The 27,682-nt window shown below is 37.0% G+C and overlaps 1 long non-coding RNA gene across 4 annotated transcripts in view; it reads left to right on the top strand.

The window, feature by feature from the left end:
* LOC133553903 (uncharacterized) overlaps window positions 1–27,682 on the top strand; it is a 211,532-nt gene that overhangs the window by 24,181 nt on the left and 159,669 nt on the right. For 3 of the 4 annotated variants that reach the window (XR_009807003.1, XR_009807002.1, XR_009807001.1), the window contains exons 2-3: window positions 1,329–1,408; window positions 9,020–9,092. This is a non-coding gene — a long non-coding RNA (uncharacterized LOC133553903). Of the gene's footprint in view, window positions 1–1,328; window positions 1,409–9,019; window positions 9,093–27,566; window positions 27,657–27,682 lie in introns of all 4 variants that reach the window. The other variant, XR_009807000.1, reaches the window with a different exon arrangement.

Below are 27,682 nucleotides of genomic sequence, written 5' to 3'. Positions count from 1 at the left end.
TATTGCTTGACTTATCTATTCACTGTTGCCTTACAGCAGGGGTAGGGAACCTATGGCTCTAGAGCCAGATGTGGCTCTTTTGATGACTGCATCTGGCTCTCAGATAAATCTTAGCTGACATTGCTTAACTAGATAAGTAATGAATAATTCAGTAAGTTAATCACGATGTTAAATATAACTTTCAAAATATAAAACATTCTCAATCATATTAATCCATCCAACCTGTCAGTTGCCACTGACAGTTTGTTTGTGTTTTAGTTTCTCCTCTGTGTGTTTAGTATTTCCTGTCCTTAGTTCCTGTCTAGTGCTCTTATTTTGGTTCAGCTTCCTGTTTGTCTCCCTGTGTCCTGTTTTCACTCAGCTGCGGCTGATTGGCATCTGGTCACACCTGATGTCAATCAGCCAGCTCCTATTTTACTTGCTTTGTTCCTCCAGTCATGGCTGGATCATTGTATTGTCTTGTTGATGTCACGTCTAGTCGCGCTTGTGATGTGTTAGCGCTCCTGTCGTGTCGTACCTAGTCTTTGCAGCGTAGCGGTAAGATATATTCAGTTGATGTTTGTAGCTTACTGTTTTTTGATCCCTGCTTCTGTTTTATTTTTCATTATACAAGTATGACTTCTGTTTGCCTGTTCGCTACCCGTTAGCTTCCACGCTAAGCTCTTGTTCGTTATTTTCTAGCTCCCAGGCTAGCTCCTTTTGTTTGATTATCCGCCTCGTGCGCGCTTTGTGTTTGTACCCTTTTGGTTTTGATTTTGTCTTAGTATTTAATTAAATCATGTTTTCTCCTTCCATGCCTGCCTCCATCTCTGCATCTTGAGGTTCGTCACCAAATAACTGTGACACAACCATTTTCTATTGCACCTGTTCAAGAAATAACTTCTATTCTAAAAATGTTAGTTTTAGTTAAAAAAAACACGCATTTAGTTGTATTCAGTGTTAAAAAAATATGATATGGCTCTCAGGGAAATACGTTTTAAAATATTTGGCTTTCATGGCTCTCTCAGCCAAAAAGGTTCCCGACCTCTGCCTTACAGAATAAGCAGTAACACATTAGTTCGGGAATGGGTCGGCTTACATAAGCTTTGCTTCCTCCTACTCCTTTTCAGACATGAGGAACTGTAATGATGTCGTATTGTGTGCATGTTCCAAACAGACTAGGACCGTCAGCATAACCATATTAGTGGTACAATTTTAAATATCGTACATTCACAATCATAGAGGGAAATGACAACAAAAAAGTAAATGTGTTAAAGATGAGTCACAAACCATAAATCAAAATCTTACTTCTGCTTTTGAATCGCTTGTCTGTTTTTGTTCCTGTTCAGTCAAATGCTGCTGCGTCAGTGGAGCTTCCATTCACCAGAGGGCAGAAGACTTTCCTCGTGTCGGGTGAACCCAGTGGCCTGTAAATATTCTTTCATTTCCTAATTTTTACATGTTGCATAATGAAAGGGATTTACAAAACCCGTTCCCATTTGAGTTGGGAAATTGTGTTAGAGGTAAATAAAAACAGAATACAATGATTTGCAAAGCCTTTTCAACCCATATTCAATTGAATGCACTACAAAGACAAGATATTTGATGTTCAAACTTATAAACTTAATCTTTTTTTGCAAATAATAATTAACTTAGGATTTCATGGCTGCAACATGTGCCAAAGTAGTTGGGAAAGGGCATGTTCACCACTGTGTTACATCACCTTTTTCTTTTAACAACACTCAAATGTTTGGGAACTGAAAGTGAATGTTGTCTGTCTATCTGTGTTTGCCCTGCGATGAGGTGGCGACTTGTCCAGGGTGTACCCCGCCTTCTGCCCGACTGTAGCTGAGATAGGCACCAGCGACCCCAAAGAGAATAAGCGGTAGAAAATTAATGGATGGATGGATGGAAACTAATTGTTGAAGCTTTGAAAGTGGAATTATTTCCCATTCTTGTTTTATGTAGAGCTTCAGTCGTTCAACAGTCCGGGGTCTCCGCTGGGGTTTTCTGAAGTGTTCCTGAGCCCATGTGGTGATATCCTTTAGAGATTGATGTCGGTTTTTGATGTAGTGTCGTCTGAGGGATCGAAGGTGACGGTCAGTCAATGTTGGTTTCCGGCGCCATGCCGCTTATGTGGAGTGATTTCTCTAGATTCTCTGAACCTTTTGATGATATTATGGACCGTAGATTTTGAAATCCCTAAATTTCTTGCAATTGTACTTTACGAAAGGTTCTTAAACTGTTAGACTATTTGCTCACACAGTTGTGGACAAAGGGGTGTACCTCACCCCATCCTTTCTTGTGAAAGACTGAGCATTTTTTGGGAAGCTGTTTTTATACCCAATCATAGCACCCACCTGTTCCCAATTAGCCTGCACACCTGTGGGATGTTCCAAATAAGTGTTTGATGAGCATTCCTCAACTTTATCAGTATTTATTGCCACCTTTCCCAATTTCTTTGTCACGTGATGCTGGCATGAAATTCTAAAGTTAATGATTATTTGCAAAAAAAATTTTTTTATCAGGTTGAACATTAAATGTGTTGTCTTTGTAGCATATTCAACTGAATATGGGTTGAAAATTTGCAAATAATTGTATTCCGTTTATATTTACATCTAACACAATTTCCCAACTCATATGGAAACAGGGTTTGTAAAAAGGTCGTATTCAAATGCAGGCAAATGGACATTGTGAGGATGTGACTTGTCATTTGAGTCGCTGGTCTAGTCCTGTTTGCTTGTTTAGGGAAATAACTGGCAGCCCCACACCTGTTTTCACAACAGGTATCTTGAACTCCCATTTTTCAAGTGAACCAAATCTTTTTCTATGGAGTACAGTACTTCCACAAGGCTGGCTCTGTGCGACTACCAGCAATGTTTTGGGGGCGTTACTTTTTACTCAACAACACCCTCCATCAGGGGTCGGCAACCGTCAGCATACAAAGAGCCATTTGAGCCCATTCCCCCCCTCCCCCAAATAAAACCTAACTAGAGCCGCAAACTCTGTTCGATTCGTAAAATGACGATAACACCACTTATAGTTTCGTTACACGTGTCATGATCTGCTACTCGGATCATGGCATATTCTGGTTTTATGCTGTTTTGTATCACATCCTTGTAGTATTTGACTCCTTAGTTCCTGGTGGCACTTCCTGTTTTGTTTCCGTTGTCATAGTAACACTTTGTGTCACCTGCCTTTGGTTTTTCACACTCATCTGCTTTTTGATTATCCCTTCTTTTTAAGCCTGCCCTTGTTTTTCATTCGGTCTCGGATTCTCATTTGCTTCCATGCAACATGTGACGTCGCTATTCCCGCATTGTGACTCAAACTCTCTCCTTTAAGTCACACATTAAAAGCGTAACTAAAACGGCCTTCTGTCATCTCCATAATATCGCTAAAATTCGCTCCATTTTGTCCATTAAAGACGCTGAGATCATTATCCATGCGTTTGTTACGTCTCGCCTCGACTACTGTAACGTATTATTTTGGGGTCTCCCCATGTCTAGCATTAAAAGATTACAGTTGGTACAAAATGCGGCTGCTAGACTTTTGACAAGAACAAGAAAGTTTGATCACATTACGCCTGTACTGGCTCACTTGCACTGGCTTCCTGTGCACTTAAGATGTGACTTTAAGGTTTTACTACTTACGTATAAAATACTACACGGTCTAGCTCCATCCTATCTTGCCGGTTGTATTGTACCATATGTCCCGGCAAAAAATCTGCGTTCAAAAGACTCCGGCTTATTAGTGATTCCTAAAGCCCCAAAAAAGTCTGCGGGCTATAGAGCGTTTTCCGTTTGGGCTCCAGTACTCTGGAATGCCCTCCCAGCAACAGTTTGAGATGCTACCTCAGTAGAAGCATTTAAGTCTCACCTTATAACTCATTTGTATACTCTAGCCTTTAAATAGACCTCCTTTTTAGACCAGTTGATCTGCCGCTTCTTTTCTTTTTCTCCTCTGTCTCACCCTCCCTTGTCTCCCCCTCCCTTGTGATGACCATGGATGAAGTGATGGCTGTCCAGAGTCGGGACCCAGGATGGACTGCTCGCCTGTGTATCGGTTGGGTACATCTCTACGATGCTGATCCGCCTCCGCTTGGGATGGTTTCCTGTGGACGGGACTCTCGCTGCTGTCTTGGATCCGCTTTGAACTGAACTCTCGCGGCTGTGTTGGAGCCACTATGGATTGAACTTTCACGGTATCATGTTAGACCCACTCGACATCCATTGCTTTCGGTCCCCTAGAGGGGGGGGGGGGGGGGGGGGGCACATTTGAGGTCCTCTCCAAGGTTCTCATAGTCATCATTGTCACTGGCGTCCCACTGGGTGTGAGTTTTCCTTGCCCTTCTGTGGGTTCTTCCGAGGATGTCGTAGTCGTAGTGGTTTGTACAGTCCTTTGAGACATTTGTGATTTAGGGCTATATAAATAAACATTGATTGATTGAAGACTTTTGTGTACTTTAGCTTCCACGCTATTCTGTTGTTTGACCCTAGCTCATATGCTAGCGCTTTCTGTTGGTTTTGTTTGCAGTGCCTTCATGCAAGTTATTTCTGTTCCTAGACCGTTTTTATAGTTAAATAAATCATCATCCTTACCTTCACGCTGTGTCCATTCCGCATTGCATCAACGAGAGAACACAACCACACCACGATGCCAGCTAAGCGTCACAACACGTACAGGTGTGATCAAAATTATTCAACCCCCAAACAATTTTGGTGTTTTAGCAAGTTGGACATTTATTCCGTATTTTGTTTATAGTCAAATCAAATAAAAATGCATTAAATAAACACATTTTATTGTAACACTGTATTTTACAAAATACCAAAAAAGGACATTTTTCTTAATATATCATTGACAAAATGATTCAACCCCCTAGTTACATGCATCTTTAGTACTTAGTAGAACACCCTTTGGCAGTAATTACATCCTTCAAACGTGATACATAACCGGACACAAGCTTCTTGCAACCATCTACAGGTATTTTAGCCCATTCCTCTTGGGCAAAGGCCTCCAGTTCATTTATATTCTTGGGCTTGCGTGCTGCAACTGCCTTCTTCAAGCTTTTCTGTAAGATTTAGGTCTGGCGACTGTGAAGGCCACTCCAGAGTCTTCCAGCCCTTCTTCTGCAACCACTCTGATGTTGATTTGGAGGTATGCTTGGGATCGTCGTCCTGTTGGAAGGTCCAACGTCTCCCAAGCCTCAGCTTCGTCACTGACTTCATGACATTTGCAGCTAATATATCCTGCTAGGAAATATAATTCATAATGCCTTGAACGCGCTGGAGATTCCCGGTACCTGAGGCAGAGAAACAGCCCCAGAGCATGATTGACCCCCCACCATACTTAACAGTAGGAAGGTGTTCTTCTCTTTGTAAGCTTCATTTTTTTCTCCTCCAGACATAACGTTGATTCATAGGCCCAAAGAGTTCCAGTTTTGTCTCATTACTCCATAGAACAGTTTCCCAAAACCTTTGGGGTTTGTCCAGATGATTTTTGGCATACTGGAGTTTATTTTTCTTGTGCCTGGTAGTCAGAAGTGTGGTGCGCCTGGGAGTTCTGGCATGGAGGCCATCATCTCGTAGTGTGCGCCTTATTGTCTGGGACGAAACCTGCGTTCCCCCCTCTGCAATGTCCTGTTGTAGTTCCTCAGCTGTTACCCGGGGGTTTTTCACCACTGTACGCTTCAAATACCGGACAGCAGTTGCACACAGCATCCCTCTTTTTACCACGCCCAGGTAGTGTTTCCACTGTGCCTTTAGCTTTAAACTTGCAAATTATGCTCCCAACTGTGTCTCTTGGAATGTGTAATGTCTTTGCTATTTTCTTATATCCATATCCTTTCTCATGAAGAGAAATTACCTCCTCTCTTGACTTCTTTGACCACTCCCTGGACTTCACCATGTTGCAAATACACTATTGACCATCTACAAGGAGCTGAGCGTCAGTCTTTTTCAATCAGTTTAATTGTTGCTCGTTATGGTTCTAATCACATCTACAGGTGTTTTCAACACCTGATTGAAAAGACCTTATTCAAATTCTGTTCTTAAGAGTTATGATCTTCAAGGGGTTGAATAATTTTGTCAATGAGATATTAAGAGAAATGACACTGTTTTATATGTTACAAAATATAATGTTGAATTTAAGTTGCATTTGTCTATTTAATGCATCTTTATTTGATATGACTATAAACAAAATACGGAATAAATGTCCAACTTGCTAAAACACCACAATTGTGTGGGGGTTGAATAATTTTGATCACAACTGTATGCTATAGAATTTATGAAATCAAACACTCGACAACGATTCCCATTTTATTTCTGGGTATAAGCAAATCACCAAATTTTTTTGAACATTCGAAAGAAAATACACCGGTCCTTCCCTTATTAATGAGTTTGAAAAAAAAAATCAAGTCTCGCCAATATTAAGAAGACATACAACTGCAGGAAATTTCATTTGACTTAAAAAGGGAAAAGAACAACCTCGTCATCAATGAAAGCAAATTAATCTGTCCATGAAGCATTTAATGTTCTATTTTCATCAGAAATGTTTCTCATTTTTTGATCCGTCCGTTGCCCAGCTTGACTGCTAAAAACAATACAATTGTTTGCCAGCAACAGATGACGCACAGGGGCTGTGACATACGCGAGTCCCTTAGGGGTGATAGACATCTGGGCAGCGCCAGAGGAGCTGCGGCCTGCTACCATTACCCCCTCCCCTTTGTTGCTAGATATCTCGAGATGTATGTTGTCTGTGCTTTGCTACAGAGTTTTTTTCCCCCTCCAGACTGGGCCCTCTTAGGAGCCCAGTCTGGATTGTATTTTTTTACTCCTCCTCCCCCAGCGTTGACCTTTTTTCCCCATCTTTTACGGGGCACCTTGTGGCGACCCATCACCGTTCCTGTTATGTCACCCTGTACACTGTTTGTTTGTCTAATCTTGAATAGGTTAGTGCTGAAAACAAAGTTTCATTGTACTTGTGCAATGATAATAAGGACCTACAGTGGGGCAAAAAAGTATTTAGTCAGCCACCGATTGTGCAAGTTCTCCCACTTAAAATGATGACAGAGGTCTGTAATTTTCATCATAGGTACACTTCAACTGTGAGAGACAGAATGTGGAAAAAAAAATCCAGAAATTCACATTATAGGATTTTTAATGAATTTATTTGTAAATTACGGTGGAAAATAAGTATTTGGTCAACAATTCAAAGCTCTCACTGATGGAAGTAGGTTTTGGCTCAAAATCTCACGGTACACGGCCCCATTCATTTTTTTCCTGAACACGGATCAATCGTCCTGTCCCCTTAGCAGAAAAACAGCCCCGAAGCGTGATGTTTCTACCCCCATGCTTCACAGTAGGTATGGTGTTCTTGGGATGCAACTCAGTCTTCTTCTTCCTCCAAACACGACGAGTTGAGTTTATACCAAAAAGTTCTATTTTGGTTTCATCTGACCACATGACATTTTCCCAGTCCTCTGCTGCATCATCCATGTATCCATTTTGGTATAAACCCAACTCATCGTGTTTGGAGGAAGAACAATACTGAGTTGCATCCCAAGAAGACCACACTTACTGTGAAGCATGGGGGTGGAAACATCATGTGATACAAATATGCACCACACTGTGAACCCACACCAAACCCCTCCCACCTCAACCGACACACGGAGGGGTATGTGGGGGGCGGGGTTTGGTGCTAGCGGGTTGTATAATATAGCCAGGAAGTTTCATGGATGCGTGGGATTCCGGGTAATTGTTATGTTGCGTTTGTGTTGTTTTACTGTGAAGGATGTTCTCCCGAAATGTATTTGTCATTCTTGTTTGGTGTGGGTTCACAGTGTGGCACATATTAATAAGAGTGTTAAAGTTGTTTATATCTGTCACAGCCTTCAGTGTAAACTGTATGGCTGTTGAACAACTATGCCTTGCAGTCGTGCACGTGTATATGCGGAAGCTTCAAACAATGTATCACGGGGCTGGCAAGCTGTTTGTACATGTTGTAGAAGGCGTCAAAAGCAATGGCTTCATAGTACGCCCTTTTTATTGTTATCAGGGTGACCATCAGCAGATATTCGCGAGAATGGTTGCGGCTCCCATTGTCTCCTTTATTATGTGAAACGGGTCAAAATGGCTCTTTGAGTGGTAAAGGTTGCCGACCCCTGGCATATATATATATATATATATATATATATATATATATCCCATGAATGACTTATTTTTAACACTTCTCTGAGTGGGGACCTTTTATATCCCAAGAATTTTAGTGTATTTTTTTTTTAAACTGACATTGCTCAAAAAATAATAATGAATCAAAATCAATGGTGTTATGAATTATCAAAATATTGAAGGTTCCAATTACTCCCCATAAAATATTCCACTTTTTTGAGGGAAAATCTTGCATATTTCTCGTTTGCCATAGTAAAAACGAAGTTTTTGTTGACAAAAAGGCATAAAACAAACAAAAAACATAACAAATAAGATAGTTCTGAAGTTAATCTAGTGGTTTAAGGGACCAAACTACAGGGAAGCCCTAAAGGTTAAAAAAACAAGTATATTTTGTATTGGTTTAGAAAATAAATATCAGTGTGCGGCCCTTAGTGGACAAAGTTAGGACACCCCTGTCCTATAAGCGAGTATCGGTTTGTGTGCTGTTACGTGTGTTAAGTGTTTGTCTGCTTGGCACATGCTCAGTGCGGTCATGGCCCGCAGCTGTTTTAGGCTTTCCTTTCCCGCTGAATGGCCATCATGGCGCAGCGGTGTCCTGAATGAACGCTCAAGTGGCAAAAAAAAGCACAAACCCTTTTTGACGAGAAAGGGAAGCTTTTTGCTTTGTGATCCTGTCATCTGCCGCTTAGTCACTGGTTTGCAGAACTTTGTTCACCTTTGTTCATGCCTCCAACTTCCTTTTTTTCCAGGTTATGCACCATCATTGTTTGCATTGCAGGATTGTGCGCTTTGATGTTCGAGTGAATAAAAAATAAAACAGAATTGTTAAAAAAAGCTTTCAGTAAATGCTTATTTTGGTGTTTTCCCCGCAGGAAGGTGATGTATCAGTCACACTTCTCTTTGACGCTGACCAGGCCATGCATGATGGACACTTCTCTGACCAAGGTAAGAAAATGAACAGGTCTTGTTTTATTGCCACTGGGAATTTTGTGACCATGACTAGTTTCCTCTTATCAGTTAACTTGTGGTTAGAGCATACTTCAGAAGAACAACAACCACTTACGCACATGCATATTGCTTTATGGAGGGAAATGACTGCTAAAATTTCACACACTCAACACAATGTTTCACTATCTGAAAAATGTTTCACAAACTCAAAACTGTTTCACAAACTCAAAAAAATGTTTCACAAACTCAAATGTTTCACCAACTCAAAAAACTTTCACAAACTAAAAACAAAGTTTCACAAACTAATTTTTTTTTTTTACAAACTCAAAAATGTTTCACAAACTAAAGTTTCACAAACTTAAAAAAAAAAAAAGTTTCACAAACTCAAAACTGTTTCACAAACTCAAAAAAATGTTTCATAAACTCAAAAATGTTTCACATACTCAATTTTTTTTGCAAACTCAAAATAAGTTTCACAAACTCAAAAATGTTTCACATGGTCACATTTTTTTTTACAAAATCAAAAAAAGTTTCACCAACTCAAAAAAGTTTCACAAACTAAAAAAAATGTTTCACAAACTCAAAAATATTTTACAAACTCAATGTTTCACTAACACAAAAATATTTCACAAATTCAAAAATGTTTCACAAACTAAAAATAAATGTTCCACAAACTCAATTTTTTATAAACTCTAAATAAGTTACACAAACTCAAAAAAGTTTCACAAAATCAAGAATGTTTCAAAAACTCAAAGTTTCACTAATTCAAAAATGTTTCACAATCTAAAATAAATATTTCACAAACTAAAATTGTTTTCAAAACTCAATTTAAAAAAACAAAAAAACTCAAATGTTTCACCAACTCATATGTTTCACCAACTCATATGTTTCACCAACTCATATGTTTCACCAACTCATATGTTTCACCAACTCATATGTTTCACCAACTCATATGTTTCACCAACTCATATGTTTCACCAACTCATATGTTTCACCAACTCATATGTTTCACCAACTCATATGTTTCACCAACTCATATGTTTCACCAACTCATATGTTTCACCAACTCATATGTTTCACCAACTCATATGTTTCACCAACTCAAAAATGTTTCACAAACTAAAAAAGTTTTACAAACTCAATTAAAAAAAAAAATCCAAAAATCAAAATACTTTTCACAAACCCAAAAATGTTTCAAAAACTCCAAAAAGTGTTTCACAAACTAAAAAAATGTTTCGCAAAATCAAAATTGTTTCACTTTTTTTTTACGAACTCAAAAATGTTTCACAAACTCAATGTTTCACAAACTCAAAAATGTTTCACAAACTAAAAAGCATTTCACAAACTCAAAATAAAATGTTTCACAAACTCACCTTTTTTTTACAATGTCAAAATAAGTTTCACAAACTGAAAAATGTTTCACAAACTCAAAAATGTTTCAGAAACTACAAAAAAAGTTTCACAAACTTAAAAAAACATGTTTCACAAACTCAAAACATTTTTACAAACTCAAGAATGTTTCACAAACTCAAACATTTTTCACGAACTTATGAAAATGTTTCACAAACTTATGAAAATGTTTCACAAACTCAAAAAAAATGTTTCACATACTCACATTTTTTTTACAAACTCAAAATAAGTTTCACAAACTTACAAACAGTTTTTTACAAAATCTGTTTTATTACAAAATCAATGTTTCACAAACAAAAAATGTTTAATAAACTCAAAAATGTTGCACAAACTCACAAACATGTTTCACAAGCTGCTCCTTCTTCTTCTTCTTCCTTCTACTTCATTTTCTTCTTATTTTTCCTCTCCCTTTCTTCTTCTTCTTCTTTTCTTCTTCTTCCTTCTACTTAATTTTCTTCTTCCTCTTCTTCTGATTTTTCCTCTCCCTTACTTCTTCTTCTTTTTCTTTTTCTTCTTCTTCTTATTCTTCTTTTCCCCTTTCTTCTTCCTACTTACTCTAGTACTACTTCTTCATCTTCTGCTTCCCTTCCCTTTGTTAGTTTTTCATTCTACTTCTTGTTCTTCTTCTTTCTACTTCCTCTAATTCTTCTTCATCTTCTTCTTCCTTTCCCTATTTTTTTTTAACTTTTTCATTCTACTTCTTTTTCTTCTTTCTACTTCTTGTAATTCTTCTTCTTCATCTTCTCCTTCCTCTTCCTTTTTTTTTCAATTTTTTGTTTTACTTATTCTTCTTCCTTCTACTTCGTCCTCTTCATCTTCTTCCTTTCCCTCTTCTCCTTCTTTTTTTCTTTTTCCTTTTCTTTTTTCTCTTTTTCTTTTTCCTTTACTTTCTCTTTTTTCTTTTTCTTCTACTTTCTCTTTTTCTTTTTCTATTCATTGTTCTTCTTCCTGGCTTCACGGTGGAAGAGGGGTTAGTGCGTCTGCCTCACAATACGAAGGTCCTGCAGTCCTGGGTTCAAATCCAGGCTCAGGATCTTTCTGTGTGGAGTTTGCATGTTCTCCCCGTGAATGCGTGGGTTCCCTCCGGGTACTCTGGCTTCCTCCCACTTCCAAAGACATGCACCTGGGGATAGGTTGATTGGCAAAGCTAAATTGGCGCTAGTGTGTGAATGTGAGTGTGAATGTTGTCTGTCTCTGTGTTGGCCCTGCGATGAGGTGGCGACTTGTCCAGGGTGTACCCCGCCTTCCGCCCGATTGTCGCTGAGATAGGCGCCAGCGACCCCAAAAGGGAATACGCGGTATAAAATGGATGGATGTTCTTCTTCCTCCTTCTTTTGCTTCCTTTCTATTTTTCCTTTTTTTTTCTATTATTATTTTTTTAACTTTTTTTCTTCATTTTCTTTTTCGTCTTTGTCATAAGTCAGGTGCTCCAACAGCCTTAAAGTGACTCAGCAGCACCATCTGCCGTTGAAGGGTGTGAATGACAGTTCCTGCGCGTGATAAACAAAGATTGCGCCAAGACAATTGTTTTTCTATCTGCAAATCTTTTAGTGTGTTTGTGAAACATATTTTTGAGTTTGTAAAACATTTGTTCAAGTTTCATAATTTTCTTTTTTGAGTTTGTAAAAACATTTTTTTGAGTTTGTTAAACCTTTTTTTTTTTTAGTTTCTGGCAATAATTTCACTCCATACTTCTTATTCTTGTGTCAACAATATGACTCTCCATACACTAGTTATAGTAAATTAGGAGATTTGCGTGGTTTTCACATTTTAGTCTTATATGTTATATGGTGACATAAAATGGCAGATTCACTTAGCAGCAAATATGTGACCATGATTTCTCCAGATTGTCTGAACCTTTTGATTATATTACGGCCCATAAATGGTGAAATCCCTAATTCCTTCCAATAGCTGGTTGAGAAATGTTGTTCCTAAACACTTTGCTTAGGCATATGTTCACAAAGTGGGGACCCTCGTCCCATCCTTGTTTGTGAATGACTGAGCATTTCATGGAAGCTGCTTTTATACCCAATCATGGCACCCACCTGTTCCCAATTAGCCTGTTCATCTGTGGGATGTTCCAAATAAGTGTTTGATGAGCATTCCTCAACTTTATCAGTATTTATTGCCACTTGTGCCAGCTTTTTGGAAACATGTTGCATGCATCAAATTCCAAATGAGCTAATATGTACAAAAAAATTCAGTTTTCCAGTTTGAACGTTAAATATCTTGTCCTTGCAGTCTATTCAATATAAGTTGAAAAGGATTTGCAAATCATTGTATTCTGTTTTCATTTACCATTTTCACAACGTGCAAACTTCACTGGTTTTGGGGTTTGCACATAAGCGTTGAGCTAGCACATTTTGAAAAGTGGAGCCTTACTTGAGTGCTTTCTTTCAGGCATGCTTGCTTTGTTGGCATGGACAATCACAACAGCGGTCCACTACAAATGCGCCTGTTTGCCCGCAAAATGTCGTGACGTCACTCGCAACAAAGGTGTGGAAATGGTTAGATTTTACATGAATACAGACAGAACTTTACTGCATCGTATGCAGAGGTGGGTAGAGTAGCCAGAAATTGTACTCAAGTAAGAGTACTGTTACTTTAGAGATGTATTACTCAAGTAAAAGTAAGGAGTAGTTACCCAAATATTTACTTAAGTAAAAGTAAAAAGTATGTTGTGAAAAAACTACTCAAGTACTGAGTAACTGATGAGTAACCTCATTGTTCACAACCCAGTATTATGGGCCACCTCGCAAAATGGAGACCCGATGGTGTGTCTTATGCTGAGACAAAGATGGCTATGCTGATAGCTGGAAGCAACATCCCGTTCTCATTTGCGGATGTCTACAACAAATCCGTGAAGGATGTTCCCGGATTCGGAGATTGCTCACCAGTACGCAAATGGCAGTACACATGTTACTCAAATAGTGAAAGGTAAGTGGTGTTGTTGTTTTTTAGTAACCAGCAAGCACAGTACAGTTAGTAGAACAACTGTGTTTTTATTACTGTGTATTTGATAGGTGCCGTCGGAAATTCAACTATTTCTTTTATTTATATATAATAAAATAAATATATATAGCTAGAATTCACTGAATGTCAAGTATTTCATACATATATATACATATATATATATATATATATATATATATATATATATATATATATATATATATATATATATATATATATATATATATATATATATATATATATATATATATGAAATACTCGAGTTGGTGAATTATACGGCACCAGTGACTGCATTTGATTGGTGAAACGCAGGCATGTGATGGATCCTACTTTGAAGGTCTGTCTCACGAACCAAAACAAACAAAGCGTGATGATAAAAATCAGTAGTGAGCTGAATGTAGATAAATGGAGCGGAGTAAAAGTAGCGTTTCTTCTCTATAAATATACTCAAGAAAAGTAAAAGTATGTTGCATAAAAACTACTTTTAGAAGTACAATTTATCCCAAAAGTTACTCAAGTAGATGTAATGGAGTAAATGTAGCGCGTTACTACCCACCTCTGATCGTATGTGATCACACATTCATCCATCAATGTGTGGGGAAGAGGCCATAATCAAACACATTTCAAGCTGCACTTTGTTCACCAAACATTGGTCATTACTTCTGTGACATAATGCTTATCATCCTGCTCATGACCGTCCTCGTTTACATGCTCACTTGGACTCTGCGTGCGACGGCCAGCAGCTTGAGTTACGGGTGTGAGTGCGGCGAGAGCTATTTGACCATGTGCGTTGTGTTTTATGAGATGAGCAGCCTTTAACGACTCTGTCAGCGCTAAATGGGCTCTGATTTGTGGCGCAGCTGTCGCCCTGCGCCGTGATCAACTGGGCCTTGTGCGGAGAGGAGCGCATATTTTCATGCGCGCACGGCGCGGCGAGCGTAGATTGTCTCATTAACGTGTGATATTGATAGAGAAAGTCATGGCAATTGAAAGTCTCATCAGAGAGAAATCCCAGCTGTTCAGATGCAGTCAGACCTGCCATCCAATCACGGCACCTTTTCCTCCGAGGTTCCACTTTTCTATTATTTGATGTGCTGCCGCTAATGATCCGTGTGGAAAATCATTCATACAGCAACTGTGCAGAGAGCGGCAGCCTTCTGCTAACGACACCAAGAAAGATGCCACACTATCATCTTTATCATGCAACACCTTCACAACACTTTCCAACCAGCTTCAGGGCAGCAATTCATTGGATATTACTGTATGGATCAATAATTACTTATCTTTACAAATACACTAGATATCACTGTATGGATAAAAAATTACTTATCTTTACAAATACACTAGATATTACTGTATGGATCAATAATTACTTATCTTTACAAATACACTGGATATCACTGTATGGATCAATAATAGTTTATGTTTACAAATACACTGGATATCACTGTATGGATCAATAATTACTCATCTTTACAAATACACTGGATATCACCATATGGATCAATAATTGTTTATGTTTACAAATACACTGGATATTACTGTATGGATCAATAAATGTTTATATTTACAAATATACTGGCTATTACTGTATGGATCAGTAATTATTAATGTTCTTTCATTCATACATCCATTCATTCATCATTCATTCATAAATACATCCATTCATTTAAACGTTCGTACATTCATCCGTACATTAATTCATTCATACATCTGAACATATATTCATTCATCCATTCATTCATCCATTCATTCATTCATACATACATACATACATTCATTAATCCATACATTCATTCATTAATTCATACATCCATACATTCATTCATTTGTACATATATTCACTTATCCATTATTTCATCGAGCCATCCATCCATCCATCCACTCATTCTTGTATCATGTATTCACTTATTTAGTCAGTCATTTATAGATCCCTCCAATCATCCACTAATTTATCATCCATCCACTCATTCGTCTATCGTTTATTTATTTATTTATTCAGTCATTTATACATTCATCCAGTCATCCATCCACCCATTCTTCCGCCCATTTACCCATCCATACATCCATTCACTTGTTCATTCACTTGTTCATCCATTCAATAATTAATTTATTAATTTATCCATTCATAAAATCCATCCATCCATTCCTCTATCATTCATTCATTCATCCATCCATCATCCACTCATTCATTTAGCCATTCATGAATGTGTTTATCAATTTTTTAATTCAATTATCCATCCATTCATACACCCATCTATCTATCTATCTATCCATCCATCTATCTATCTATTTATCTGTCTATTCATCAACTCATCCAATAATTAATTAACTAATTAATTAATCCATTCATGCACCCAGCAATCAATCCATACATACAGTCATTGATCATCCATCTATCCATTCATTTATCATCCATCCATCAACCCATCCATTAACTATTCCATTCATGCACCCAGCAATCAATCCATACATACAGTCATTGATCCATCCATCTATCCATTCATCTATCATCCATCCATCCATTAATTAATTAATTAATTAATCCATTCATGCACCCAGCAATCAATCCATACATAGTCATTCATCTATCCATCATCCATTCATCTATCATCCATCCATCCATCAACCCATCCATTAATTAATTAATTAATCCATTCATGCACCCAGCAATCAATTCATACATACAGTCATCTATCCATCCATCATCCATTCTTCATCATTCATCCATCATTCATCCATCATCCACTCATTCATCTATCCATTCATCCATCCATCCATTTTCTACCGCTTATTCCCTTTCGGGGTCGTGGTGGGCGCTGGCGCCTATCTCAGCTACAATCGGGCAGAAGGCAGGGTACACCCTGGACAAGTCGCCACCTCATCGCAGGGCCAACACAGATAGACAGACAACATTCACACTCACATTCACACACTAGGGCCAATTTAGTGTTGCCAATCAACCTATCCCCAGGTGCATGTCTTTGGAGGTGGGAGGAAGCCGGAGTACCCGGAATTTGTTTATTAGATTATTCGTTAATTCACCCATTCATACATCCACTTTCTCATCCATCCATGCAGTCGTTGATCCACCCATCCATCTGTCCATCATCCACTCATCCATCTATCATCTAGCAATTTATCTTTCCATCCACTCATTAATCCATTCATACATCTATCTATCAATCAGTCATTCATCCATCAAGTCATTCATCTGTCATTCATTCATAAATCCATCATCCATTCTTTCATTAATTTTTTTTATTAAATTATTCATCCATTCATCCATCCATTCAGACACCCACCCACTCATCCATCCATACGGTCATTAATCCAAATCTACTCATCATCTAGCCCTCCATTTACTCATTCATCGATCCAATAATTAAATAATTCATCCATTCTTACACCCACCCATCAATGCATACATAGTCATCAATCCTTCCATCATCCATTCATCCATCATCCATCCACCCATCATTCATTTATTCATCCACCTTGCACTCATTCATCTATCCATTCAATAATTTGTTAATTAAATTATTCATTCATTCACCCATTTATACATCCATCCACTCATCTATTCATGCAGTCGTTGCTCCATCCATCTGTCCACTCATTCATCCACTCATCAATCCATTCGGTCATACATCTATCAATCAATCGTTCATCCATCGAGTCATTCGTCTGTCAGCCACTCATTCATCATTTATTAATTTTTTTATTCAATTATTCATTCATTAATCCATCCATTCATAGACCCGCCCACTGACCCATCCATACAGTCATGAATTTATCCATTTACTCATCAATCAATCAATGATTATTTATATAGCCCTAAATCACTAGTGTCTCAAAGGGCTGAATCTCATCAATCTATTCACTCAATCATCCAATAATTAATTAATGAATTCATTCATTCATTCATTCATACACCCACCCACCCATAAATCCATATCTACAGTCATTGACCCATCCATCCACCTGCCCATCATCCATTCATCTATCATCCATCATTCATCCATTATTCATTCATTCACCAATTCATACACCTACCCACTCATCCATCCATGCAGTCGTTAATCCATCCATCCAACATCCATCTATCCACTCATCCATCTATCCATCCATCCCCTCATTCATCCTACCATCCACCCATCCATCCAACAATTGATCATTAATGCATCGAGTCATTCATCCATCCATCCGCCCATCCACTCAACTATCTATCCATCCATTCACTCATCCATTCATCCATTCATTTACTCATCCATCTAATCATCCATCCATCCCAACCTCTCTAGAACGTCTTTTGAATGTGATGTTGGTGTAGTTCCAGTTTATCCCCAGCAGATGTCACTGCTGCAAAGGATTCACTCCCGGAAGGTTTTGCGTCCTTCTTCCCGGTTCGCTTCAGCGACTTCGATACATGAACTCAATACATACCAAACCTTTACACTGGTATCGATTGTAATATTGATTGATTGATTGATTGATAGAAATGCGTACCAGGGTGTACCCCACCGGAATCGATTGTAATATCGATTGATTAGGTGTGAACGTACGGTGGTCAAGTTGTGTGGCCCCGCCCCCTCCCGCCGTTGCACCTTGTCGGCGTGGAGCCCGATGAAAGGTTGGAGCGAATATGACACGCTGTGACACCAAGCTGCAACCGGAACCGATTCTCCAGCCCCTCACTCTATTGGCGTGGCCAATTTGCGCGTGCGCCACACACACACACACACACACACGTTCTTGTATTTCTTAGCTTCTTGAGACCTCCGATCAATGCCTACCTCTTTTGGACCGCACTTTCTAGATATATAAAGATTTTTATTTACAACGTTAATAATATATACATACTATGCTGATATAAAAACGGTAAACTTTGAGTGAATTTTTTGTTTGTAAATGGTTTTTAATCCCAATTATTTGCTTCAAGTTATTACAATATGTCTCTATACACATATTTATTTTATTTTTGTATTAATTGATGTAATTATTTATGTATTTTTATTAAAGGGGCACACTCAATTTCTTACACACACTTGTTATTAAATATATTGGCCAGAGGGGGAGCACTTCAAATGTTTACACACACTTGTTATTTCATATGTTGACCAGAGGAGGATCACTTATAAAACCGACGCAGTCAATTTGAAAAATGCCTCCTTTTCGGGACCACCCTCGTTTTGACAGATTTCACCACCAGGGGGTGCAAATGAGACATTTTCTATTAGATGCAACAATTTTCGTGTATTGGGACCATGATTTCGGTCCTGACTAGTTCACCGGTCCTCATATGGTCGGTACTTTTCCTTGTCGATGTCTCAATAAGGGTAGAAATACAAGAACACACACACATTTTTGTATTTGTCACCTTCTTGAGACCTCCGAATAATGCCTACCTCTTTAGGACCGCCCTTTCTAGATATATAAAGATTTGTATTTACAACATTAATAATATATACATACTATGCTGATGTAAAAACGGTAAGCTGTGAGTTAATTTTTTGTTTGTAATTGGTTTTTAATCCCAATTATTTACTTCAAGTTATTACAGTATGTCTCTATGCACAAATTTATTTAATTTTTGTATTAATTGTTTTAATTATTTATGTATTTTCATTAAAGGGGCACATTTCAATTTCTTACACACGCTCGTTATTAAATATGTTGGCCAGAAGGGGAGCACTTCAAATGTTTACACACACTTGTTATTTCATATGTTGACCAGAGGAGGAGCACTTTTAGAACCGAGGCAGTCAATTTGAAAAATGCCTCCTTTTTGGGACCACCCTCGTTTTGACAGATTTCACCACCAGGGGGTGCAAATTAGACATTTTCTATTAATAGCAACGGTTTTCGTGTATTGGGACCATGATTTCGGTCCTGACTAGTTCACCGGTCCTCATATGGTCGGTACTTTTTCGTGTTGATGTCTCAAGAAGGGTAGAAATACAAGAACACACACACATTCTTGTATTTCTTACCTTCTTTAGACCTCCGAATAATGCCTACCTCTTTAGGACCGCAATTTCTAGATATATAAAGATTTGTATTTACAACATTGATAATATATACATACTATGCTGATATAAAAAAGTTAAGCTTTGAGTTAATTTTTTTGTTTTTGAATTTTTTGTTTGTAAATGGTTTTTAATCCTATTTACTTCAAGTTATTACAGTATGTCTTTAAACATATGTATTTAATTTTTCTATTAATTGTTTTAATTATTTATGTATTTTTATTAAAGGGGCGCATTTCATTTTCTTACACACGCTCGTTATTAAATATGTTGGCCAGAGGGGGAGCACTTCAAATGTTTACACACACTTGTTATTTTATATGTTGACCAGAGGGGGATTACTTTTAAAACCGACACAGTCAATTTGAAAAATGCCTCCTATGTGGGACTACCCTCGTTTTGACCGATTTCACCACCAGGGGGTGCAAATGAAACATTCACTATCAGATGCAACAGTTTTCGTGTATTGGGACCATGATTTCGGTCCTGACTTGTTCACCAATCCTCATATGGTCGGTACTTTTCCTTGTTGATGTCTCAAAAAGGGTAGAAATACAAGAACACACACACATTTTTGTATTTCTTACCTTCTTGAGACCTCCGAATAATGCCTACCTCTTTAGGACCGCCCTTTCTAGATATATAAAGATTTGTATTTACAACATTAATACTATATACATACTATGCTGATGTAAAAACGGTAAGCTGTGAGTTAATTTTTTGTTTGTAAATGGTTTTTAATCCCAATTATTTACTTCAAGTTATTACAGTATGTCTCTATACACAAATGTATTTAATTTTTGTATTAATTGTTTTAATTATGTATTTTCATTAAAGGGGCACATTTCAATTTCTTACAGACGCTCGTTATTAAATATGTTGGCCAGAAGGGGAGCACTTCAAATGTTTACACACACTTGTTATTTCATATGTTGACCAGAGGAGGAGCACTTTTAGAACCGATGCAGTCAATTTGAAAAATGCCTCCTTTTTGGGACCACCCTCGTTTTGACAGATTTCACCAGCAGGGGGTGCAAATGAGACATTTTTTATTAGATGTAACGATTTTCGTGTATCGGGACCATGATTTCGGTCCTGACTAGTTCACCGGTCCTCATATAGTCGGTACTTTTACGTGTTGATGTCTCAAGAAGGGTGGAAATACAAGAACACACACACACGTCTCTCACCCACGCATTTGACGGCCGCGGCCGTGTCGGTGTCGATTTGTTTGTGGCGATATTGCAAATGTAGACGGTGTGTGTTTGGAATTGGACTGCACGCTTTGATGCGGCGATAGATTGTAAAGTGTGATTGTATGAAATCCTTCATTAGGATTCATCAGCGAGATGGAATGAGAGAAAGGTCACCGAGCAGATGCACCCCCCCCACCCCTCTCCCTCCTCTCTGCGCGTGTGTGTCCCCCCCCCCCCCCCCTCTCTTGATCGTACCGCCATCCTTCGCCCTCACGCTCTCTTCAGCGCTCGCCGCAACACATTTGCCGTCAAATTGGGGGAGAAAATGATCATCACGGGGCCTGCCGGAGAAACACAAGGTGAACGTGACATTAACGCACCCCCCCCTTTGCCGCCGACCCCCGTCGCCCGGCGCCAGCGGGACGCCGCCGCGCCACAACTCATTTGTGTGCTCTCATTTGACCGAGCGGGCCGCCACGTTGCTTACTGCTTAGCGAGCAGATGACTTTCCCAGAGAGGGGAGAATTGCGAGAGACGGGGAGCGGTGGCAATTGGCGAGGAAATGTGTCAAGTTGGGCGAAAAGAGACAATCGCCTTCGCTATTTTCGAAAGCGGTGGCAGTGAGCGTGTGGCACACTCACTGGCTGCGTTGACACGGTGTTGCGGCTTCGCGACATTTGACCTGCGAAGTCGCTGAAAACTTGATGAGACGCGTCCAAACATTGCATAACGCAAAGTCAAAGAATTGTATATTTTTTATTTTGCAAAAAAATATAAAAAAATGGACAGTTTGTATATTTAAAAACAAACCTTAGCGTAATCTTTGTGATATAGGTGACAAAATGTACTGTTGTATCGTAATATCATCAAAAGGTTCAGATAATCTAGAGAAATCACTGCATGTAGGCGATGATATTACGGACCTTCGATCCCTCAGGCGGGACCGCATCAAAAAGCGACATTGGTGTGTAAAGGATATCACCACATGGGCTCAGGTACACTTCAGAAAAAAAACGTCAATATCTAAAGTGGGTCGCCACATCTGTAAGTGCAAATTAAAACTCTACTATGCAAAGCCAAAGCCATTTATCAGCAACACCCAGACTCTAGATTAACATATTGTTGGAAAAACAACAGTAAAAATGTACAAAAACCAAAACCAATGAAGTTGGCACGTTGTGAAAATGGTAAATAAAAACAGAATACAATGATTTGCAAATCCTTTTCAACTTATATTCAACTGAATAGACTGCAAAGACAAGATATTTAAAGGTCAGACTGGTAAAGTTTGTTATTTTTGGCAAATATCAGCTCATTTGGAATTTGATGCCTGCAATGTTTCAAAACGGCTGTCACACGTGGCAAAAAATTCTGATAAAGTGGAGGAATGCTCATCAAGCAAGCAATGATATTACGGACCTTCGATCCCTCAGGCGGGACTGCATCAAAAAGTGACATCATTGTGTAAAGGATATCACCACATGGGCTCAGGTACACTTCATGAAAACACCGTCAGTAATTAAAGTGGGTTGCCACATCTGTAAGTGCAAGTTAAAACTGTACTATGCAAAGCCAAAGCCATTTATCAACAACACCCGAGCTCTAGATTAACATATTGTTGGAAAAACAACAGTAAAAATGTACCAAAACCAAAACCAGCGAAGTTGGCACGTTGTGAAAATGGTAAATAAAAACAGAATACAAGGATTTGCAAATCCTTTACAACTTATATTCAACTAAATAGACTGCAAAGACAAGATATTTAAAGGTTGAACTGGTAAAGTTTGTTATTTTTTGCAAATATTAGCTCATTTGGAATTTGATTCCTTCAATGGGTTTTAAAAAAGCTGGCACACGTGGCAAAAAAGAATGAGAAAGTGGAGGAATGCTCATCAAGCAAGCGATGATATTACGGACCTCGGATCCTTCAGGCGGTACTGGATCAAAAAGTGACATCAGTGTGTGAAGGATATCACCACACGAGCTCAGGTACACTTCAGAAAACCACCGTCAGTAACTACAATGGGTTGCTACATCTGTTAGTGCAAGTTAAAACTCTACTATGCAAAGCCAAAGTCATTTATCAACAACACCCAGAAATGTCATCACTAGTTGTTGAAAGATTCAAATAGTTTTTTGACAGCTTCGCTGGGCCCGAGCTCCAGTTTAACATAATGTTGGAAAAACCACAGTAAAAATGTACAAAAACCAAAACCAGTGAAGTTGGCATGTTGTGTAAATGGTAAATAAAAACAGAATACAAAGATTTGCAAATCCTTTTCAACTTATATTCGATTGAATAGACTGCAAAGACAAGATATTCAAGTTATTGTTTGCAAATATTAGCTCATTTGGAATTTGATGCCTGCAATGTGTTTCAAAAAAGCTGGAATGCGTGGCAAAAAATACTGAGAAAGTGGAGGAATGCTCATCAAGCAAGCGATGATATTACGGACCTCGGATCCCTCAGGCGGAACTGCACCAAAAAGCGACATCAGTGTGTAAAGGATATCACTACGTGGGCTCAGGGACACTTCAGAAAACCACCGTCAGTAACTAGAGTTGGTTGCTACATCTGTAAGTGCAAGTTAAGATTCTACTATGCAAAGCCAAGGCCATTTATCAACAACACCCAGAAACGCCGCAGGCTTGGCTTGGCCCGAGCTCCCGTTTAACATAATGTTGGTAAAAACAACAGTAAAAATGTAAGATAAAAGAGCTAAATTACATGAAAACTGCAAATTTAACACAAATAAGTAATGATTACACAATTTGTCACTAAGTTTTGATATGTCTTTTTAAAAATTATTAAAACAAATATCAAAATGTCTACCAATATTTTCAAATTATGTGTTACAGGTTCAGCTTTTTTCACATTGCATAACGTCTTTTTTTTGTTGTTGCTTTTTTATAACATTTCTACTGTGGTTTATTTTTTTTGATAACATGTTGCCGGCCTGCAAAACGCTACCTTCGGGCAGCAAATGGCCCTCGATCCGCACTTTGGAGGCCCCCGATTTAGATCAATGATTGTGCAACCTTAGAAATAATACTGTATCAAAGAATATATTTTTAGACACAACAAATGATGGTTGCATTTGAAAATACTCATTGTTCTGTACTTTTGTGTGTTCTTAAAGAAAATAAAATAATGGTAAAATAAAATGAAATAAAAAATTAAATAAAACAAATAAAATTAAATAATAAAAGATAAATATTTTCAAATACATTCTTGAAATTTATGAATTGATTTGAAATTGGAAGAAAAATAAATTATCTTGAAATAAAAGAGCAAACAAGCGAAATGTAAGAAGAAAAAGTTGAAATGTTGACTCTGATAACAATGCAGGATGTTTTTTTTTTTCTTTAAAACTGTCTTTGCTCAAAAAATAATAATGAATCAAAATCAAAGTTGTTATGAATTTTTTACATATTTAAGGCTCCAAATACTTCACATCAAATATTACACTTTGAAATATTTTTTGGGGGGGAAATATTGCATATTCTGTGTGTTTGCCAAATGAAATACTATGTTTTCTTCGACAAAAAGGGATAAACAAAAGCGACAATAGTAAAAAAAGTACACAAAAATGTATATTCAACAGATAAATCTGAAATTGATATAGATACTAAAGCAATGAAAGTTAGAAAACAATATTTAATATGTATTTAACATTTATTTTCTATTTTAAATTTTTTAACTGTCATCGCTCAAAAATAACCCCAAAATGTTTTTATGAATTATTGACCTACTTAAGGCTCCAATTACTTCACATCAAATATTACACTTTGAAATATTTCTTGGGGAAAATATTGCATATTTTGTGAGTTTTTCCATACAAAACAAAAAGGCCATAAACAAAAACTACAGTAATAAAAAAAATATATAAAAATGTTATATTCAACAGAAATTGATCCATAAACTAAAGCGATGAAATTAAAAAAACAACAACAAAAACTTTTAACAATTTTATGAGTGGGACCTTTTTGGGTCCCCAAGATTTTTTATGTTGTTTTTTCTTTTTTAAACTGTCATTACTCAAAAAAACAATACTGAATTAAAGTCAATGTCGTTATGAATTATTGACCTATTTAAGGCTCCAATTACTTCTCATCAAATATTACACTTTGAAACATTTCTTGGAGAAAATATTGCATATTTTGTGTGTTTTTCCATACAAAAACAAAAAAGCCATAAACAAAAACAACAAAATATAAAAATGTTATATTAAACGGATAGATCTGAAGATGACCGAGAGACTAAAGCGATGAAAGTTAAAAAAAAAAAAAAAAAAAAAAAAAAGACTTATATTTAACAATTTTTTGAGTGGGACCTTTTTAGGTCCCCAACATTTAAAATTTTTTTTTTTTTTTCAAACTGTCATTACTCAAAAAACAATACTGAATTAAAATCAATGTTGTTATGAATTATTGACCTATTTAAGTCTCAAAATACTTCACATCGAATATTACACTTTGAAACATTTCTTGGGGAAAATATTGCATATTTTCGTGTGTTTTTCCATACAAAAACGAAAATGTCATAAACAAAAACAACAATAATTAAAAAAAAAAATAAATAAAAAAAAAAAATATATATATATATACATACATATATATATATATATATATATATATATATATATATATATATATATATATATATATATAGAAATTGTTATATTCAACGGATGAATCCGGAATTGATCTGGAGATTAAAGCGATGAAAGTTGAAAAAAAAAAAATTTACTTACATTTAACAATTTTATGAGCGGGACCTTTTTAGGTCCGCAAGACTTTTAATGTTGTTGTTTTTCAAACTGTCATTACTCAAAAAATAATACTGAATTAAAATCAACATTGTTATGAATTATTGACCCATTTAAGACTCCAATTACTTCACATGAAATATTAAACTTTGAAACATTTCTTGGGAAAAATGTTGCATATTTTGTGTGTTTTTCCATACAAAAACAAAAAAGCCATAAACAAAAACAACAATAATGAGAAAAAATAAAAATGTTTTATTCAACAGATAGATCTGAAGTTGATCGAGAGACTAAAGCGATGAAAGTAAAAAAAAAAAAAAAACTTATATTGAACAGTTTGATGAGTGGGACCTTTTTAGGTCTTCAAGATGTTTAATGTTGTTTTTTTTAAAAACTGTCATTACTCGGAAAACAGTACTGAATTAAAATCAATGTTGTTATGAATTATTTACTTATTTAAGGCTCGAATTACTTTACATCAAATATTACACTTTGAAACATTTCTTGGGGAAAATATTGCATATTTTTGTGTTTTTCCATGCAAAAACAAAAAAGCCCAAACAAAAACTACAATAATAAAAAATATATATATATAGAAATTGTTAAATTCAACGGATAAGTCCGGAATTGATCTGGAGACTAAAGCGACTAAAGTAAAAAATTAAAAAAAAGACTTATATTTAAAAAAAATTATGAGTGGGACCATTTTAGGTCCCCAAGATTTTTAATGTTGTTTTTTTTTTTTTTTTTTAACTGTCATTACTCAAAAAACAATACTGAATTAAAATCAATGTTGTTATGAATTATTGACCTATTTGAGGTTACAATTACTTCACATGAAATATTACACTCTGAAACATTTCTTGGGGAAAATATTGCATATTTTGTGTGTTTTTCATACAAAAAAAAGTTTGGAAAAAATATATAAAATTAAAAAATAAAATAAAAACTTATGATTGTGTCACTAATCACTAATGAAAATCAATTTTCTTTTGAATTATTGACCTATTTAGGGTTCCAATCACTTCACATCAAATATTACACTTTGAAACACTTCTTGCGGAAAATATTGCATATTTTGTGGGGTTTTCCATTTAAAAAAAAGGTTGAATTTTTAAAAAATAAAATTTAAAAAAATAAATAAAAACTTATAAATGTGTCACTAATCACTGATGAAAATTAATTTTGTTATGAATTATTGACATATTTAAGGCCCCAATTACTTCACATCAAATATTTCACTGTGAATTGTGATTTGGGGAAAAAATGTATAGTGCGTGTTTTTTGTCCCCCCCAAAAAAAGGGAATGTCTTTGACAAAAAATAGCACATACAACATTAAAAAATGTATAGCCAGGGACAGGTCTGAAGTTAATCTAGAAATTTACTGTAAGCGTTATATAAAATACATTGAAATGAGATATGACAAAAAAAATCTATAAATTATCTTGGTTTTTAAAATGAAAAATATCAAAATGATTTAATTGTTTTAGTGGGAGCCCCTCAGTGGAAAAAGTAAGGGCATCCTCGGTCTGGAGCTTGTGTATGGTCAACTTTGTCTCCGCCACACACACACACGCACACACACACACACACACACACACACACACACACACACACACACACACACACCTCCCCTCCCCCAACCTGCCCTGTGTGAGACATCATGATTCTTCTGGTACACTGAATACATTCTCCATGCGGGCTGAGCATTGGTCCGTGCAGGTGAACATGTGACATCGTAAGAAAAGATTATTTCACCCCCCCCCCATACACACACACCTGAAGCACAGCATGTATAAATACCCATCATTACAGCTATAAGAGCATAATGCATAGATACACAACATGCAACCACCCCCCATGAACACACAGAGTTCCACATGAGCCCATAAATGTGTGCATACACACGTACATACTGTACATACATACGCATATACATATAAACATACATACGTACACACATATAAACATACATACACATACTATATTGCCAACAATATTTGGCCACCTGACTTGACTCGCATATGAGCTTGGAGTGCCATCCCATTCCTAACCCATAGAGTTCAATATGATGTCAGTCCATCTTTTGCAGTTATTACAGTTTCAACTCTTCTGGGAAGGCTGTCCACAAGGTTGCAGAGTGTTTTAAAGGATTTTTGACCATTCTTCTAAAAGCGCATTGGTGAGGTCACACACTGATGTTGGTCG

The sequence above is a fragment of the Nerophis ophidion genome, linkage group LG06, assembly GCF_033978795.1.
Source record: "Nerophis ophidion isolate RoL-2023_Sa linkage group LG06, RoL_Noph_v1.0, whole genome shotgun sequence".
NCBI lineage: Eukaryota > Metazoa > Chordata > Actinopteri > Syngnathiformes > Syngnathidae > Nerophis > Nerophis ophidion.
Note: the sequence above shows the minus strand (reverse complement) of the source record. Positions and strands in the feature narration are given on the sequence as shown.